This window comes from Hemicordylus capensis, chromosome 1 (genome assembly GCF_027244095.1).
Source record: "Hemicordylus capensis ecotype Gifberg chromosome 1, rHemCap1.1.pri, whole genome shotgun sequence".
Classification (NCBI taxonomy): domain Eukaryota; kingdom Metazoa; phylum Chordata; class Lepidosauria; order Squamata; family Cordylidae; genus Hemicordylus; species Hemicordylus capensis.
The window spans coordinates 65142022-65159004 of NC_069657.1; the positions used below are offsets into that span (position 1 = coordinate 65142022).

General features: G+C 41.1%; 1 protein-coding gene across 12 annotated transcripts in view; it reads right to left on the reverse strand.

The window, feature by feature from the left end:
• Positions 1-16983, reverse strand: part of MEIS2 (Meis homeobox 2) — a 360641-nt gene that overhangs the window by 280679 nt on the left and 62979 nt on the right. The gene's annotated exons all lie outside the window — the stretch shown is intronic.

The following is a 16983-nucleotide window of genomic DNA, read 5'->3' on the forward strand; positions in this document are numbered from 1 at the left end:
AGGAGAATGAACTCTCATGCACAAAACTAGCAATACTGGATACATCTAACAACTGTATACATTTATTAGACCTTAAAACTATGTTATAGTCTCAGTTTAAAGTAGTCAGAATCAATTACATATAGGATTATTTAAATACAAATGCTGAAGAGGGAAATAACTGGAATGTTTGTCACAGGTAAGAAAAAGGTCATTTGTGACAGCTATCTGGTGCATCTTTTTCATTAAGAATTTCTTGATCCACATTAAGCATAGAGTTTCAATGGGGTCACAAAGATAATTTTCCTAGTGTGACTTATACCTAGGTCACCTTCCTACTTCACACTGAAGTTAGGAAGTTCACACTGAAGTTTTGATGGCCCAACTAGACAAAATGTTTTGAGATCCATGATCAGATGTTCCACTCCCCACCCCCGATTCAAAGCTATTTGCATCCATGTAGGCACCATTATGTTTTCCACCACAAAATAAATACAAGCTTTTGCAGAAGAATACAGAACAGGAAAACAGCATTGGGAAGGGTTAGTCTCCTTCCCTCAGTGCTATGGCACTGATTTTACAAAGGCACCCCCCCACCGCCCTCACAGCAAGCCAATTGTGTGTGGGGGGGGGAGTGAAAGATCCAGTCACAGATATCCCAACATCTCCTATAGTTTGGTCGTTGGTAATTATCACAGACAGGAAAACAGAAACAGATCCTGACATATTTTGACCCTGCTTTGAGTCAGATGATTGAGAACACCACAGCCAAGACTTAAGAAGGAAGCAGTAGTAAATGTTGGAATTATCTGATGAAATACATGTGTGATTTAGGAGATATATACTAGCAAGACTGAATTTAACTCACCTACTTTAAAAAAAAGAATGATAATTAAAAATCAATTCAACCCAAAATTCTTAGGAAACCCTTTTATATTTTCAGTATCTAAATTGGTTGAGACTGCCTTAACAATGCAATCCATTATTAGGCCTGTGAGATAAATTGAGGAGATTGCTAGATTCAATTCAATGCAGGGTATATTGAACAATTTTTCATCAGATCCAGTGTGACCAATCTGATGCAAAGTTGTCTGATATACCCTGCATCAAATTGGTGCATTGGAGAGCATAAGGTTTTTTTTTCTTGTTTGTTCAATCTAAAATGTTTATCTTTTTAGAACTGTCTGAGTGGAGTGCTTTTCCATTATCGAAAAACTGATATGACACATCTAACTTGCCAATAAAAGAATGGCTCTTCAGGCTTGAAGCTACTAAAAGCATATTACAATTGGTTGATCTGCATCTACATTTCCTTCCTATCCTATCACAGTGCTCAGGGATGGGGGAACATAGAAATAATATATCACATTGTACACTGGGGGGGGGGGTAGAGGAGAGAGATCCCTGCACCTATGTTCTTGGAACTTGGATCAAAGTCCTCTTAGAAGGCTACTGTACCACGCCATGAAGTAACACAAACACATTTGGGGGTGGGGGGGCAGTATCTGCACTTCTGGACCTGGTTGCCTGAAACTGAGGTGACATCTGCCCTATCAATGGTCCACCATCCCTGGAAGTTGAGTCCCATTTTACTTGAAACAAAAACAAAACATGGGCACTGTAGTTATAGTCAGGCTTGAGAGAGGACTAGGCCTCAATTAGAGTAACTGTTTGGAAGTTAGTCCTTCCTGGAGGCCTTGGAGTGAAGTTTGATCAGCAACTACTGTAGGACAAAGGGAGTCCAGCAGCCCTGGGCTGAAAAGTTCATTACCTGGAAGTAAATGGGAAGAATAGGCAGGGGCGTATCTAGGGTAGGGCAGGCAGGGCACGTGCCCTGGTCGCCACTTGAAGGGGGGCGCAAATTCTTAAAATTATTTTTAAAAAAATGGCCACTGCACATGCTCAAATGGCCTCTGTGAGGCCCTAGGACATGCCAGGCCTCGCAGAGGCCATTTGAGCATGTGTGGTGGCCATTTTGTTTTCAGTGGCCATTAAAAAAACCCAATTATTTTTAAAAATGACCACAGCACATGCTCAAATGGTCTCTGCGAGGCTCTAGAGGCCAACAGTGGGAGGGGTAACCTTTGAAGACCCCACCACAACAGCCTATAGGAAACACCCTGAAGGGGCTACAGGTTAAAAAAAATTAATTTAATATAATATAAGTCACTGTACACATATTCAGTTTGGCACTATGTACAGAGAATCAGGGCTTGTGAATAATGAGCTGAAGCTTATGAGCTAGGATTGTATTCATTTGCTCTTACTTTGCTTATGATAAGTGAGTTAAATGTGGTGTCTTAAAAATATGGTTATTAATGGTGAGTTTGTCTTTGAATCAGTGTGAAATTCTTAGTATTAAGGCCCACTGGGAGTTTCTTGCTCTCTTTCTCTCATTTTAACTGTCTTTCTGAAATACTAGAATGAATTCCAAGCAGTGACACAGTTTACTCTGCATATTCTTTAATTATTTTCAGAGTATCTGGGAAAAGTCAAATTCTCCATTTATTTTTAAAACTTATGTAATAGTGATGCTAGTAGATGCATAGTAGAGAATTAGACAGGCACTTCTGTTTAGTTTTCCAAGTACATCTCCACATAGTATTTGGGTATTTCATGAGGCCCAGCATACTGAAATTTGTAGTTTTCCAGCATTTTTTTGTTCTGGCTACGTCCACTGCTAAATAGTTTTTGAAATTTTAAAAGATTAATGAGCTTGACTTATATTTTTCAGCTGATATTATAGTAAAGTTATCTGAAAGATGGGTGTCAGATGTTTGTGGACAGGGGGCACAATTTCAGTGCTTGCCCTAGGCGCTATTTTCCCTAGATACGCCTCTGAGGATAGGGACCAGTTTGGATCTGACTGCATGGTTTTTGTAGTTCCTGTGAAAGGCTTTTACTTGAATGGAAACAGTGGCTGTGATGCCTTTATAGTTTTCCTTATCATCCAATTATTAATAAATTCTTGGTTTTAAAGAGCATATTTCCTTATCCAGGTCCAGCCCTAGTCACATGCTCTTGAAGCCCTAAGACTGCCCACAGGGATGTAGCTAGGGGAGAAGGGGCTCTGTTTGCCCTTCTCCCTGGTGGCCCCTTGGAGTGAGGCAGATAATGATGGAAATAGGGAGGGGTGGGGCTCAGGAGCTGGGGGGCCAGGTTCTTTGAACCCCTCTGCTCAATTATAGCTAAACTCCTGATTGCTCAAGCCTTTCTTGTAGGATGGGGTTTTCTACTTTATTCTCCCAGAATATTCCCTTGGAAGGGTGAATCAGCTCTTATTAAAAAGTGGATGGTGGCAACCTACCGGGAACTCCTCACGTCTACAGGAGGAATCTTGTATTCTTCCCCCACCTTTTGATCATTACTGACATTTTTGTGATTTCCCATTATTTCCCATGAATTGCCACACTGCCCATTTGTATTGTTGAATAAATATAACTATATCTGAATCAGATCCAATTGGATTTTCTGTTCTGTTCAAAACCCTAACCATTATCTGCATTAGGCCACAAACCAATATAGAATTGGGTGTGCTTAAGTCAATTAAATCAATTAAAATATACTTATCTTTCCATTGGACTGTGGCTTTAAAGGGCTAGAGTGGTTGTAAGGCTCTCTCAATGGCTATCCCACAACTACTGAACTCCTTTCCCTTGGAAAACTACCAAAGCACAGGACTGAACATATTTTGAAAATGCAATGAACTTGCAAACTTGTTCATTTGGAAATAAACCAGAAAGTTTAATTAAAAACAAACAAACCATGATTTAAGCCATGTATTCACAATACTGCAATTGATACCTTAAATAATAAAGCAAATATGAATTTGCAGGCCTACTTTCCAAAGTTTCTGGAGGAAATATATATGTTCATTCCTCAGATAACTGTTTTGTAGGTTTAGAAGAACTGACCTAAGCATCACCAACCAAGTAACATTCCTTACTAAATATGTTGATGCAGCAGATTTCCAGTTCATGATCATGCTAGGCAAGGGAGTCATTCTATTCAGTGATAAAGTCAGTGAATGCACTCCTGAGGAGATAAAAAATTAAGAACCAGCTGACTTTGCTCCATTTCACTGCTGACCCAATAGAACAGAACTGTCATACTCTGACACCAACCAGAAGTCACCATGTAAGTGGTCTGGCCAACTATTTTTAACTGCAAGTCTTCTGTTTCTGCTTCTTAATGGATCTTAAAGAAGATGTGAGCTCTTCAGGAACTATTTCTACTAAATTTTAGCACAATGAAGAATGAATTTTTATTATTGCAAGTTTGAGCAGACTTGGTAGGGATGGAACAAAGACAAAGCATTTTTAAAAGCATTTGAAAAAATGTAAGTTCATTAGGAATTATTTCTATTTGATTTTTCAAAATTTTTCAAAATTTCAAAATTTCATATCTATTTTTTCATATCATGAAACTGCTGGGTGAGGCCATCAGGAGATTTGGTGCTCGGTGTTATCAGTATGCTAATGACACCCAAATCTACTTCTTTTCTTTTTGTTCTTTTTATATAAATTTTTATTAACTTTTATTAGTTACAGATAAAATAGAGAAAAGGAGCAGAAAGAGAGAGAGAAAATTTCTGGGCTTTCAACTTACATACATGAAATACAGCTGTTACATTGGTACCAAATTATTTTGCCCGACCATCTACAGAGTAAAAGTAAAGACTAAAATATACCAAATAGAAAACATAAAACAAATATTCAGGATTCAACTTGAATCAGATTAAACCTGGTCTCATTGGTTTACATTCTATATATCCAGCTCATATTCTAGGCTACCAAAAATTGAATAGATACTTCAAGATGAGTTAGAGGAACTGTATTGTTTTTTTTAAAAAAAGTATAAACGCTATTATCTCTAATCAGATTAAAAATTAAAAGGGAAAAGAAAAAACTCCTAAAGGTATATCTTAAAAGGATTGTCCCAAAACAGATCAAATTAGTCATAATCCAGAGTGAGGGGCACTAAGAGGAAAAATAAATACAATTAAGATTTATTTTGAGTCCAAAAACATGTTTACGAACACTCTTCTGTAACCTCGGGAAGGGATTTGCTGAAAAACCACTACCCATCTGTACATGATTCCTTTTAAAAGAGATGCACCTGTGAAAAGAGGGATTAAAAGTCGAGTTGTCTTCACCATCTAAAATTCTGTTGTATAACCAATTCCAAAATCCGAAAGGAAGACACCCTGCATATCTAAAGTCACTGCTGCAGAAACCAAACCGGTACACACATCTTCACTTTCCATCATATTAGAAAAATAATCTTGCAATGGATGATGTCGTTGCACAGATAACGTTTCCGGACTAGGAATTTTCTGGTACTGACCAAATGAATTGTTCTCTGTCCCCTCCTGTCCTGAAGAAAGCAATACAGTCATAGACCATGAGCTCCTAGCTATCCATGAAAAAGCTTTATGACTCTCTATAATAATAGCCTGCAAAAAACTGATGAGATGACATAATTTCCATCTAAAATCACAATTTTCTGAGTTAGATCCCACCCCACTTCTCCTTTTCATCTGTATCATCAGGGATGACATTCATTCCCCAAATACCTGCCTACAGGCAGTAATGGACTGGATGAGAAATAACAAATTGAAGCTGAATCCAAGCAAGATGGAGGTGCTTTTTGTAGGGGTTCAGAATCTGAGGAATGACTTAGATCCTCCTGTGCTGTATGGAGTTACACTCCCCCAGAAGGAGCAGGTACGGAACTTGGGAGTACTCCTGGACCAAGGCCTCACCTGGTATCTCAGGTGGAGGCTATGGCCAGGAGCGCTTTCTATTAGATTTGGCTGATTTGACAGCTGCATCCATTTCTTGAAGAGGATGACCTCAAAACAGTGGTGCATCAGCTGGTAACCTCCAGGCTGGACTACTGCAATGTGCTCTTTGTGGGGCTGCCTTTGTACGTAGTTCGGAAACTTCAGTTAGTTCAAAATGCTGCAGCCAGATTGGTCTCTGGGGCAACCCAGAGAGACCATATTATGCCTGTTTTTAAACACTTGCACTGGCTGCTGATATGTTTCCACGCAAAATACAAAGTGCTGGTTATTACTAGGGGATGTGCACAAATTGTTTGGACGCCCTTTTACGGGCCTCCAAACAGGTTTGAACACTGGCCGGTTCAAATAGTTCTATGGTGGGATATCTTTAAGGGCAGGGGAGGATGCACTTACCTCTCCCTCCGCTTCCCACCCACCGGTGCTAGCCAGAAAACCGGTCCAGCAGTGTGGCATCATTAAGCATGTACTTCCGCATACTTCCAGTCCGAGGGGCAGCAGGTGGGTACGCTGCCGCCCCAGGTTTTCCACCTGCACTGGTGCAGGTACACTGCAGGTTTTCCAGCCTGCACCGGTGGGGGGAAAGCAGAGGGCAGGGTAAGTGCACCCTCTCCCACCCTTAAAGGTATCTCACCCTCCCTGTCAAACCAGCACCTGCTGGTTCCGTGCACATCCCTAGTTATTATCTTTGAAGCCCTGAACAGCTTAAGTCCAGGTTACCTTAGAGAGCACTTTCTTCTACATGATCCCCACCGCGCGTTAAGGTCATCTGAGGAGGTCCGTCTCCAGTTATCACCAGTACATCTGGTGATGACGCAGAGGCGGGTCTTCTCTGTAGCTGCTCCTGGTCTGTGGAATGCACTCCCTGCAGAAATCAGTAATCTGAATTCATTATTGACCTTCAGGAGAGCCCTCAAAGCCTATCTGTTTGGTCATGCCTTCCAGGGTTTTTAATTTCTTGTAAACTGTTTTTAACTTGCTGTAACCTGGTTTTCCAGGGTTTTTAAACCGTTTTGAATGTTTTAACTGTTAATTGTTTTATAGTCTCTGTTTTTAATTGTTAATTGAATTTAATTGGGGTTTTTTATATGTAAACTGCCCTGAGCCTTTTTTTTTTTTTTTTGGAAGGGCGGTATAGAAATTGAATTAAATAAATAAATAAAAATGATTTTATCACACTAATATTTGAAATGCATTTGTTATCAATTCAGCCATTAAGAATTGTTCTATTAATTCAGTAATAGTCTAAGATGTGGGTTGTATCCACTACTGTCAGGCAATAAGCAAGTCCATGATAGAGCAAGATATTTGTCTTTGTAAAGTGCTTTCAGATTATTGGTTACTCAATAAGTAACACAGTTTGGGCATATTATTTATATAGATAACAATACAACTTTTTAAAATTTATTCATTCATTCTATTTCTATACCACCCTTCCAAAAATGGCTCAGGGCGGTTTACACAGAGAAATTACAAATAAATAAGATGGATCCCTGTCCCTAAAGGGCTCACAATCTAAAAAGAAACATAAGATAGACACCAGCAACAGTCACTGGAGGTATTGTGCTGGGGGTGGATATGGACAGTTACTCTTCCCCTGCTAAATAAAGAGAATCACCATGTTAAATGGTGCCTCTTTGCCAAGTTAGCAGGGGGTTTAGCTTTAAAACTTTTAGCTTTAGTTTTCTTTCCATTTTGCAATATCATGTACTGTAAGCCAGCAGTGGATAACTGAGTACTTTTTACAGAGGGAACAAATGATACAAAAAGAAGGAAGATGATTTTCATGTCTGCATTTAGAGAAATCAAAGCTATCTGATGTTACTGGAGAAACATTACTAGATATTTCTCCAATGAAGGAGCATTGTTGTTCACTGAGGGCCATATTCTTGTCTACTTGTAGAAACAGACCTAAGGCTTCAATAATGTGCACACCTACTTATGAGTAGCTCCCTTTGAAATAACTGGGACAAATCTCAAAACAAACATGGATAGTATCAAGCTGTATCAGTCTAGTTCTCAAGTTCCTCTGGTGGCACAATCCTATCAAAATCAATGGCTAGGACTAGCCTTCTGTTTTGGGGTATATGTTTCAAAAACTGAGCAGAATCCTGGCACAACAGCTTCTTATCACCCACCCACCCTGCATTGGCCCCATAAATTTATGTATACAGTATCCAGTGCGACCATTTCATTCCACCCTCCATTGCCTACATTCATGATAGCCTGACTAAAATGGGCAGTAACCCCCAAATAATGTTGGCTTTGAGCTTCAGTGTGCTCATGATTAATTCATATCTAATATGTATCAAAAAGTGCCACAAGAGAATTTGGTATGCTTATAAATAGAGGCAGACTTCAACTATCAATGCATTTTTAGCAGAGAAGTCAAAAGCTGTGTGCTAAGGTTTTTAAACAACAACAAGAACAGTTATACATTGGCCTGCATCAATCAACCAATCCAACAACCCATCCTAGCACAGCATCCCTCCAGTAGCTGTTGTTGGTGTCTACCTTGTGTTTATATTTAGATTATGAGCCCTTGGGAACAGGGCTCTTCATATAATTCTTTTTCTATGTGAACCACTCTGAGGACTTTGTTGTTGTTGAAAAGCAGTATATAAAAATAATAGTAATCATAATCTAGGTGTTCATAAGCAACTATGGTAGAATTCGGGGGGGGGGATTTCCACTATCCTACTGTTTCCTTACATTTTTTCCAAATGGTAATTCAAATACCGATACAAATTTATCTGCGATGGAAGTATACAAGATGTGAGACAGTAAAGAATAAGGTCCACTGACTAACAAGAGAAGGAACAGGTGTCTGATGTCTGCAAGTCATTCTTCAAGCCAAACAAAACAAAATTAGTTATGTGTCAAATGGCTGTTTATTGGATTAGATTTGCAATATATGAAACATCAGTTGTGCAGAGTAATTCAAAAAGCCATCTGAATGAGTACTTTTTTCAAAAAGATAAAAAACAAGCAAACCTGATTCCATGTAACTCAAAAATGAAGTCTGAATCAAGAAGCCTGGAAAATCCTTTTCTCTGTAGTCAGTGTTATTTCTGACACCCATTATATCACATAATGTTAAATAAAAGCTAATGTTCAGTAAATACTAGGTCTAAACCTATTTTTGATGGTTCACAGATTGTATCTCCTTAAGAGCACCTCCCCATTCATTACTGTAAAATTAGTTGGCAATTCTACTAGTTTTACCCCCCCCCAAAAAAAACCCACCTCACACCCTAATTGGTCCCACAGGGTAGTTAGGTGCTGTGGAAGACTTGAAAACACCATTATCTCCCCATAGTGATTTGCTAGCCTTCCTATATTCTCTGTAGCACATTGGGACTTCTAAATTACATACCATAATTGACATCAAATATCTGTCCCACCAGTGAATATCTTTATTAGCATCAAAATCACTCACAACTAGTGTTCCTCAATGTTATTAAACAGAACTTGTTCTAGGTGTTGCCTTACTAATTAGTCAGGATGAGCCCGAGGAAGAAAATCTGGGTCATGTTAAATTAATTGGAATGAGCATGAAAATTAGCTGAGCAAACTACATCAATTTTCTATAGAGAGCCTTCCTTCATGTTGAGAATAAAAATGGATATTATGAGGCATTAACCAAACTGCCTTCTGTGACTGCCAAGAGGTGTGTTACAGTAGCCCAAAAATATCATGCTCACAGATTTTCAGAAGTTAATGAGACATTTCCAGGAATGGTAAATACATGGTGTTAAAATGGGTGTGCCTCTTATGGGGAAATGCCAAGTCATTTCATGTTTATTCAGGCATAACAAGCTCTTCAAAATGAGCATAATTTAAGAGGTGAATAGTGCAAAGAGGGCTAACGTTCAACTAATTTTCCTTAAGAAAGAAAAGATTAAATTGAACAAAAAATGAATTAAGAGGTTTACAAGTCAACAAGTCAACCATCAGATTGCAGCCTCTGCTCACTACATTCTCATCATCTCCTGCCATGAAGTTTTTGAAAAAATGTCCCGAAGGCAGGGAACAAAGCGAGCAGAACTGATTACAGCCACACTCACCGCCTTGCTGTCTAAACTCTGTTTGGCTTCCTAATGAGCTCACTAAAAACCTAATTCATCTCCCATAACCCTTCTCAGCCCTCCTTGAAATTCACCATTATGGAAATTACAGATGAAACATTTACAGGCTGTGTTCAAATTACTGCTTCTTCAACAGGCAGGTCCCTGACCCTCATGAGTACAATAGAGGTATGTCCGGCATGAGACCACTCAGGCCACAGGCTTTAGAATAAAGCAGCTCAGGAAGGTTAAGACTTTTTTTCATGGGGATAATGATTTCCGCATTAATACTTTCAGTCCTATGAATATGGGAATTTTTTGGGTTTGACAGTATAACAAACACAAACTATAATTCAGAAGAAATGAGTTGTACTGATGACAAATAGCTGAAAGAAGCTAATGTGAATTCCCAAACTGTACATGAGGAAACTCCCTCAGTTCCTCATTACATGAAGTCAAAATGATCCTCACGGCACCTAGCCTGTAACTGGAAGATTACTGAATTGATAGATCCTTAGTTTAAAATGCAGCTGTTTTATTCTGCTTTAGTAATTAATTCTTTTTCCAATACCATATTGATTAAGCGTAGACCCTGATAAAGTTCAAACTGAGAAGAATCTCTAGTGGCTTCCTTAGTTGCTCAAGAGAGTCAATGAAAACTTCCTACAATTCCACCTGCCTCCTTAGAGTGCTGATCCAATGAACAGAACAGTTTTTTCTCATAAATTAGTCAGGCCATGTGGAGCTGTATTAGCTGATCGTTGCTTTTGTCTATCTACTTGCTGACTTGCTTTTCACTTCTGCTGTCCTTTGTGCTGTCACACACAAAGTCGGAGTGCAGCTGCCATTCTGAACCCAAACCAAGGTAAAGAACAATTCGTACAAACTATTTTTCCTTCATTTTATACAGCTGCAACTCCCTGAGCAGTGCAGCACTCAATAAGGCCTCCTGGGACCCAACTAGCTGAGAAATCAGTACTGAAGCATGCAGACACATTGTGGAACTAAGGTTAAAAAAGAAAATATAACCTGTTCTCTTCAAGACTGCTCCACCTTTTTGAATGGAATATTTGCTGCTGTCTTTTCAGGAGTTATAGATTTCCAAAATATAATTTAGTAAAATGTAACATGAATGCTTGCATACAGGGTAATCACAGCAACTGTGACAAGAAAAGGCAATCATGCCTGTTGACCAACAAGGAACCAGTAGTTGCCTATGACTGACCATTTATAAACTTGACGGCATTTTAGAATAGGCATTGCCAAAGAGTTTGCACTTTCATTTTTAAAGCGTCACATATAGTAGAGGATCAGTGCTAGTGAATAAGAACAAGGATGTAAAGAGGTTTTTTTGTTTGGATTAAAGGCTGTGCAATGGATTTTTTTTCTCCGAAGATCAGTGCTACTGGAAGTGCTTATAGAGCAACAGTTCATTGTCCAACACATAAAAGGAAAAGAAACCTAACTAAACTCACCATTTCTTTATGCTTCAGTATAAACCTATCACCCTTATGCAAACAGCTGTGTGGTGCCCTATGCATTGCTTGCAGAAGCTTAAATGAACTAAGTAAATCATATCTCTCAGAACACTAGGCACTTATGATATTGGTAATCCTTGTTCTGGCTTCAGATCAGTTGATGAGAATGTTTAAAGGCTCTGATACTGATCTCACATGTATTTGTTTCCTATCAGTAACTCCAGGCATCTCACAGACCCACTTGCCAGATCACCCGTGGAATGTACCCCCAGCCCCTTTGGCAAGCAGAACACCTAGCACCACACAGATGAGAGGTCTCATTTCCACAGCCATTTCTGAGAAGGTAAGAAACATTAGGAATCCTTTCTGAGTAATAGGAGAGGGCTCCCACTCTCTCTTACCATCTCCATAGATCCCAGTACAAGTGACAGAAGACCTGTTTATCTCCTACAACCTCTGCCCTTGTGCCAGAAAAGGAGCTGAGGGCAGAGAAGGAATTGGTGATGACCACAAATAGTGGCTGGCTAATCAGCTATGCCTAAATTTGTGGCTCCTTGATTATCTCCCAACTGACTTTAACTTCGTGATTTACATTGTATAGGATCGGGAGAATGCATTATTTTTTTGAGGAGGACACTTAAAAAGGGGGGCAGACTACACCTTTCAGTGCAAGAGCCATTACTCACTATACAAATGCTGCACTTTTTCCAATGCCAAGGGGCTTAAAGAGAAAAAGAGCACCAGCACCATCTTAGAAGGTCTGTACAAGTGTAGTCCTTCCCAGTGCTCCACATGCACTTTTGTAGCTTGAGAAGGCTCCATTTCCCTGCAAGGAGCCCCACAGCATCAGGACTTTTGTTCAGTTATTCTAAAACGTATCTGCTAACTTCTAGCATGTTGCCAGAAGTTATCAGGAATCTTTCACTGCCTAGAGATGCACATATCAGGCGGTATATAAATATGAAAAATAAAATGAATGAACGTTAAATCTAAGAGTAAGTTAGGCAAGTGCCTGAGTCTCAATGAGTTTTTTCATTAATTCCTAAACCAAGACTGAGAGCTACATTCAGCACCTTCAAAACATTATTCTTAGGTCAAAAAGTCATCTTACACAGATGTCTCCAGCAGACACTCAGTTGTCAAAAGGTTGTATCGTGTGATGCATTCAGTCACTGTTAACAATGCACTGTTCTCAATGACATATATAAACACTACACATAAACAATTTCCTTCTTGTGGAAGGGGGGGGGAAGCAATCTCTGTTTTCCACAGTATTTTGTTCTTCATAACAATGTATGGGCCAGAATAGGGAAAACAACAGTAAAATCTTCTCCCAGTTATCACCACATTTATCTTTTTGGCCCAGCTTTCAATATTAGGGATCTGTAGGATTCTACTGTGTCATTACTGTAGATTTCACATTTCAGAGAATCTAACTATGAAGTTAGAAGGCAGCAGCACTATTAAATGAAAAAGGAAAACTGAAGGCAATTAGTCTTAAGTAACTGAACTTTTCTCCCCCAAATCCAGATATATCCTGAAAGCCCTAACATTAGAAGTGATAAGTGTACTTTGAATGTATTCAATTAAAGAAGTCACACCTTAAGTCTAGAACTAACATATGGAGGCTATTCTCACGAGCAGCAGAAACTGGGCTAAGGGAGCCCAGGCTGGTTCCTGCTGCTCGTGTTCTGGACAGGAGCCACGCGGCTCCTGGCAGCAAACCTCTGTAAATGCCCCCACCCTTAAAGGAGATTAGCAGAGCGAGCGCTCCTCTAACCCTGTTTTTAAAATTGTGAGTTGCCATGGGTCTGCGCCATGGCAACTCACAAATAAACCCCCAATGAGGAGGCTAAAACAAGCCTACCAGCAGAGGCGTAACTAGGGAAAATAGCGCCTAGGGCAAGCACTGAAATTGTGCCCCTGTCCAAGCAGGAATGATGGGACTTGTAGTCAACAATATCTGGAAATCCTTGTTAAAAGGAACACTGTACCATCTAGACATGGTTGTTGATCAAAACCTGAAAACATGAGCCATCTCTGTAAAAGACTTAGAACAACAGTCAGGAGTTCTGCGAGGATTCCAAGTGTCATTTTCTCTGTCTCATCTCATTCTTTTTAAAAAACATGACTTTGTCCTAGAGGATCACCTGCCCAAATAGCCACTAGCAAAATAGGGGAAGAAGAAGGTGGTGGTGGTGGGGTCTATAAACCAGTGAATGATTCCCACCAGCCTTTGTCTTATGATGACTGATGGCTCATGATGGGGTATATGTGCATTCACCACACCAGTGCTTACTTTGACACCAAGAGGGAGGAGGATACATTAGTTTGCCACACTAGACAGAGGCATTTGCAACAGGAGCAGACAGCCAAGTTCTGCCAGGGCCAAAACCAGCCCCTGCCAGACTAAGAAATCATTGTAATTTGCCCCTTCCTGTCACAAGCAGTGTGCTGTTCTTTTATTATTGACTCTAACTCTCAAATATCCCGGTCATGGATGGAAAATTCAGGGTCAATTTACAAGAGACCCATTTTCTACATGGAAGTTTCTTCTGTGCAGGTGTTGTGCAGAAACCCATGTGTAGTGACCGCCAGGGGCATAACAAGGTTGGAATGGGCCAAGATGAGATTTTAAAATGGGCCCCCAGCCCCTCCAAGTCCAGGGCCTCCACACACCCCAGGCCCCCAAGGATTTAAGTCTGATATTTCAAAATAAGTATGCTGCCTGGAAATACATTTCACTGAATACACACATGCACACTTCACAGTATATAGTGATATACATTGAGTACTATATATTTGTGCTACTTTTAATGCCTAGAACACACGAGCAATGCTAATTATTAAAATGGACCCCTTGCTGCAGATTAGCAAAGGAGACTTTCAACCATGCAGGGTGAGCCTACGTTTGTTTTCTCAGAATTCTGAACAAATTCAGTCAAGTTTGATTCCAGGAGGTTTTTCACACGAGGCTTTTAAAGCGCTTTAACACACATCTCCTCTGGAATGGAGGTGCTGCATTCACATGTTGGCCAGATTTACCCTGAAGTCCCTGCAAGTTATTGGAGAGCAGTTCACACACAAGAAAAATAAAATAAAATAAAAGCACAAGACATGCTTCACAGTTCTCACTCAGACCTTCTGGGTTGCAAAACAACTTGAACATAAGTGCATTTATAAATGAATGAATGAATGAATAAATATTTGTTCCAGAAGTTTTTGTAATTTTCTGACATGAAACAAGCCACTTAGATAGTTTTTGTTTTTAAAGCCAGCACATTATTCAGTCTGTTTTAAATTAAATATTCAGAGACTTCTCAGTCTCGCCCCACCACCCATATCAAAGCCCTATCGCAAGCAGATCCCTATATACGGGGGTAACCACAAAAAGGAATTCACAGCCTACCTGGCAAAAGCTGTGCTGGATGGTCTGGTGTGCTGCAGGGAGGGTCTGCTGCAGGGAGCTCTGCCAGCCTCCTTCCTGGTTTGCTGGGGCCTGCCGAGTTCAGGCTTCAGGGAGGCCTACTCGGAGGCCTCTCTGGAAGCCCCACCCGCCCGCCAATCAGCTGAGAGGCAGGGAGAGAAGAGCTCTGCAGTTTGCAGGCTGCTCCAATCCTAGGCCTCGCCGATCCTAGGCCGGAGCTGGAGGCAAGTGGCTGAGGGGCCCTGGGGTTGGGCAGGTGGGCAATGGGGTGGGGGTGGTAGGAACTGGCATGGCGCCCCCATCTCAGTGGCACCTAGGGCACTTGCCCTGCCTGCCCCCCCCCCCAGTTCCGCCTATGCCTACCAGCCTTGGAAGTCTCCCCAGAATGCCCCACACACTCATGCAGGGCATCGTGGGACTTCCGGGGGACAGTCGGCCCCCGATCTCCACCACCTCTACCAGCTCCATGACAGAGCTGGTAATTGTGTGGGTGGCCGAACAGGCCACCCAGGGAGGGCAGACTGCTCATGTGCAGAGAGAGTGGGTCAAGGCTGCTCTCTCTGCACAAGCCCTGCAGGCTCCCCACACTTCTCGTGTGGAGAGCCTCATAGCATAGCATAATTATGCTGCTCCCTGCCCCATGCTAGCACAGTTAGGTAGGAGCTGGGGGCAGGTTTGTGTCTAGCCTTCAAAGAGATGAGGGCATGTGCAGCCACCATTTTAGATGGAAGAGCACATCATTGTGCTCACCCAATGGGAGGAGGCAGATAGGCATTTTGACGCTGATCGTGCTTCCCCCAAGCCTCTTTGTCTGAGAGGCACTGACCCTTCCACTTCCTGTTCCGAGTGTAGATTCTCTGGTAGCAAATGAGAGTGGATTCATGGATTGTCATTGAAAATCTCATGCTACCAGAGAATCTACACTCAGAACACCTCAGAAACAACAAAACCCAGTACCCCATGGGTTAGCAACTCATGGGGGTGGTTGGCACCCTCTGTGCACTACACCACCACTCACTCTGGGCCACCCCAGAACCACCCCCAAGCACAGTTATGGTGCTGATGAAACCTCCATTCTTCCCTATGGAGAAAAACCTTAAAGACGCATAAACTTCAAAAATCACTTAAAAATCAGCCTTTTGCCCAATTCCTTTCAAATAATTCTGGTAGCTTCCTTGCCCCCCTTGGGCACTACCACCATGTGAAGTGATACATTTGGTGAAACCTCCATTCTTTCCTATGGGGAATTCAAAAATACTTTAAAAATTTACCAATAATCAGAGGAGTGTCCAATTGCCTTGGGCTTTGGTGGGTGGTAGGCAATCCTGGGTGCCTACCTCCCACCCCACTTTTGTGCCCCTAGGTGCTCCACATAGGGTATAATGGGATGCAAACCAGCCCATTATTCCCTATTGTGGAGGGAATATATATTGTTTCTTATATATGGTTAGAGGAAGTCAGGAGCGCTCCTACAAGAAAAAACAGCAGTTGTCATGTTTTTTACACAGCTTTCTTTCATTTCAAGGGAGTTTGCAAGGAGGTTCTTCTTGTATTCGCCCATAAAAAGCCAATTTTTCTAGAAGATATTCATTCTTATCACAGTTCTCTGTTAATATATTGCATGGTTAAATGGTGCAATAGAAATAGCATGAAGAAAAATAACTGTATATATTTCAATTGTTTGACCTAATCTATTACACTGAATAAAACTGGGGGGAAGGGATAATATATGCTGTAGAAGAGGCAGCAGTTCCATCCTTTTGTTGCCACCAAGCCTTGTGTCTGTGGGGAAAATCTGTTTGCAGGAACAGTCTGAGCTGCCACTGACCATCAGTGAGGGAAGAGGGCAGCTCCAACAAGCACACTCCTGTGAAGAGTGACTATTGCATATTCTTCCATTACCTGCTTCTACTTTCCTTCTCTTCCTCTGTTCTCTCACTTGCATCAATTTTAAATTGCAAGCCCATTGGGACAGGAACACCCCCCACCTTTTTTTTTAATTCTTGTAAAGTGCCATGTATGCACATAAGAACAGTCCTCCTGACTCAGAGCCAGAGCCTATCTAGCCCAGCATCCTGTTCCACACATTAGCCAATCAGAAGCCTCTGTTGCGCCCTTGCAACTGGTATTTAGAGGCCTCTGAGGCTGGAGATGGTCTATAGCCCTCAGACTAGTAGCCACCGATAGATCTGTCCTCCGTGAATTTATCTAAACCCCTCTTAAAGCCGT